This window comes from Phasianus colchicus, chromosome 2 (genome assembly GCF_987193195.1).
Source record: "Phasianus colchicus chromosome 2, bPhaCol1.hap1.1, whole genome shotgun sequence".
In the NCBI taxonomy this organism is placed as follows: domain Eukaryota; kingdom Metazoa; phylum Chordata; class Aves; order Galliformes; family Phasianidae; genus Phasianus; species Phasianus colchicus.
Window position 1 is genome coordinate 77860374 of NC_143437.1, and position 3620 is coordinate 77863993.

General features: G+C 43.3%; 1 long non-coding RNA gene across 1 annotated transcript; it reads left to right on the top strand.

The window, feature by feature from the left end:
* Positions 1-549: 549 nt before the first annotated feature.
* Positions 550-3278, top strand: LOC149919126 (uncharacterized). The gene is made up of 3 exons (XR_016464794.1): positions 550-685; positions 796-871; positions 2027-3278. It is a non-coding gene; the product is annotated as an uncharacterized LOC149919126 (long non-coding RNA).
* Positions 3279-3620: the final 342 nt, after the last annotated feature.

Here is a 3620-nt window from a genome sequence, read left to right on the forward strand (position 1 = left end):
GTCCACATAAGAGTCCAAGGACCAAAACTGCTGAGCATCTTGCATCACTGCTCTGCTCCTGCCTACCTGAATGTACCAGTCTTAAAATATTCACTGGGTATGCTGGCTTCTGCACTATCCCAGCACATACATGTCTAATACAGGACTGGAGATACGAGCTTCACACACCTTATTTTTCTCACTTGTTTCTCTGCTCTGTAAATTAAATCCCACTGCAAAGGAGTGGATCATAGATAAAGTAGCTTTATACAAAGACCCCCATTGCCCACCCTCAGCTTGGGTTCTGTCTCAGAGCCAGAGGAAAATTGTTACGCATCTATCAGCTTTTCACCTGTGCAGGGCATGTGTAGGTGTTTGGTCTTCCACAGCTGCTGCTAATCTCCAAAATGCAGCCTGCCCAGGGCACTTGCCCTGTATCAGCTGCCTAACCCAGCATAAGAAAAAGTCTGTAAAAGCTCTCTGACAGGTGTTTGTATGGGGTGAGTTGTAAAATGGGTTAGCTAGTTTCCACTCACAAGTGAGATATTGAAGCAAGTAAGGAATGCTAGATTTTTTTTGTCTTTAATCTTGGCAGCGCCTTTCTTTGTTTTATACTTTTGTAGATTTGCTGTTGCTCTTCTCTGTGTCCTTGCGTGAGTGTGCTGTGTTATCTTCACATCCTACTCAGGAGTAAAGCTACCTGCAGGTTAGATGGCAAGCAGTATGACATAGTGCTGCTGCCAGCTTGGTTTCTGATCAGCTCCTGCTGCATGAGACAACCTGTTAATGGTATGTCTCTGTCGTATCTATTTCTAGACTGCAGTGAATGATGACCAACTTGAGAAAGTCCTTATCTAGGTCCTTCCCTGGAAACCAGAGCAGGTATCCAAAGGTATGAATTTTGCTCTGGCCATGTTTGCAGAAGACCCATTTCATGCGATGTTATGTTGTAGAAAGATCCAGGAAAGAGACCGTATATTTAATACAACACTTTCATTCACTCAGCCACCTTCCAAGTTGGTCTGGGACCAGTTGGAGCTCCTTTTGGCTCAAGTTCATTTTGGTAATCTCCTAAGATTGTCTTGCACCTCTAAGGTTGGAAGTCTGTGCAAAGAGCGGGGGTCAGCAGAAGATCCTGGAGTTAGACTAGCAGAAAGATTGGAGCCATGTTTGGATGTCCTAGTGCTTGGTCCCTGCATGGGGTAATGACCAACCTTTGTGCTGGAAAGGGAGTAGAAGAACGTTTACATACCACATCTCCTTAAACCCAAAACAACAGCGAGTCACAGGCTTTACAGGAGTCTGTTGAAGGACCCGCTTTGGGGAAAAAGCTCTGTGTAGATTAGGGGAAGTGTGAGTGGTGGTCAGCACTACCAGCAGTCCTCTTGAGGCTACAGCTGGCAGGCCTGGGAATGTCTCTTTGGAATGGTACTTGGAGAGAAGGATGGAGCCCAGCAAAGGTGGGCCTGCATGGACAGGAGGGAAGAAGGGAGGCATAAGAAGGTGTCCACTCCTAAGCCATAAGAAATACCTGTCTCTTCAAAACCTGGGCTCCTAGTGTTTCTACAGTTTTATAAATCATATCTGTCAGAGCTGGATATGAGACTTTCTTGCAGGCAGATGCTGCTACTACACCTAGGGGAACAATCCTAAAGGAGAACAATCCTAAAGATACCTACTGAGTCTGCTGTAGCCACACATTAGTGCAAGTGCATGATGCTTGTTGATTCAGCAGCAGCACAGATGTTTCCTCAGGGGGGCTCAGCTACTTATCATGATAAGGCCATTCCACAGGACTTCCTTCACAGAGTCTGATTATCAGCCCAGAAAGTTCTTCCTCAAGATGATCAAGTGTGTCAGCAGCTCATGGTGTTGGGATTTCCTTCCATGGACTGGGAGAAGGCAGGGGATTGTGAACCACTGGTGGTTCTTAGTGGCTTGAACTTCAAAGTTCTCTCAAAATGACTTGCTGACATAAGATGGATATTTGTTTCTGAGCAGCTTTGTACTGACTTCCTCTTTTTTTCTTTTTTCTTTTTCTTTTCAGCCTCCTTGTTAAACTTGTTTCTCAGCCAGATCTCAGCTCTGCTGTCTGACACCTGGATTTTTTTCTTTTCTCTGCAAAATCATGCCATTTGTTGGGTAATCCTTTACTCACCTTGGGGCTGTAGGCAGAAGAGCTTCCAAATACCTGAATACAAATAGGTGAGCAGCTTTGCAGCATGACACTCATGCAAGTTGGCAGGGGCTTCCAGTGACAGCTCGATGGGTTACGGGCATTAAGGCTCAGAAAATCTTGTGAGAAGTCCTGAAGGGCTGAAGCAAAGCCTGTTTGAGATGGCCTACAAAGATAGGGCTTGAGCCAAACCAGACCCTCACCCATGGCTCTATGGTGCAAACAAATCCATTGGGTAATATCAGGTTCCTATTGTGCAGCATGGAGGCTGTGTGAGCAACCTGGGACTCCTAGCTTGCACAAAACTCAGGGCTGAGCCTAGAAAAGTACAGGCATAATGCATATCATGCAGGTGCTACTGTGACAGTAAAGGTGTAATTTGTGTCATATAGGATAGATGTGCTCCTCTCACTGCTGTGTGCCAGTACTGTGTCAAGAGACATGAAAAGAAAAAGGAGTTTTAATGTAGCTCAGCTGTTGAGTTCTTATATTGATTCAAACCTTTATATCACACTTAACAAAGGAGGAAAAAACCCATCAGAAGACAGGTGGTAACAAGTGAGCTTTAGATGGATATGAATCATTTCTTACTGAAGGTTTGGAAGTGATGCTGTGATTTTTGCTGCTTGCTCATCTCTTTACTTCTGGTGCCTACGGCACATTCCCAGCAATGGTTCAAAGGACACATTCTACACTGTTGGATGCTGTGATGAAGAAAAATGATTTCTTCTCAGGAGAAAGTCTTCCAAGCCAAGGAACTTTAAGTCATCATTCTATATCACTTGACAATCCGCTGTGATTATATAGAGGAAAAAATGTCAGAGAAAAGCAGGAAAAAAGTAAGCCAGAGATTTTGCTTGAGATCACCCAATAGAGAAGGGTTGAGAAGTTCATCATACGGGGGGAAGAAATAGGGCCCTCAATAAGACCCAGATGGAACTGTGGAGTCCCAGCCCTGATGGAAACTGCAGCTAAATTCAGTGAGATCAATATACTGTCCAAATATTCAGATAAAATTGGTGGAAAAATGGTATAGACAGAGCTTGAATGACCGTGATAGATTGTGCTGTTTTTATTAGTGTATAGAATCGAAGCTATACCACCAGCTTCAAATACAGGGCAAATTATTGGCTTTTTTTTTTTTTTTTCTTACTGCTATCAGTGTAAAGTAGAATCTGGCTTTCAGTTGCTTTAGGTAAAAATAGCTCTTGCATTAGGTTACACAGCAGAAAAGTTAAACTTTTAAATTTTTTACAATCTACACCACCTGTGAGCATAAACACATTTATTATATATATTTCCTGTCTTGTTAACAGATATTGCAATAATCTACACCCTGTTGGCACAATTTTTCAGTCAGTGGGGTTTCCTGTGGTAATGGGCAAAAATGCAAAGTGGAATGAGAAACAAAGTAGAGGCCAAAAGTCACAGAGAGAACAAGGAGAAGTTGTCGTTTTTCTAACAG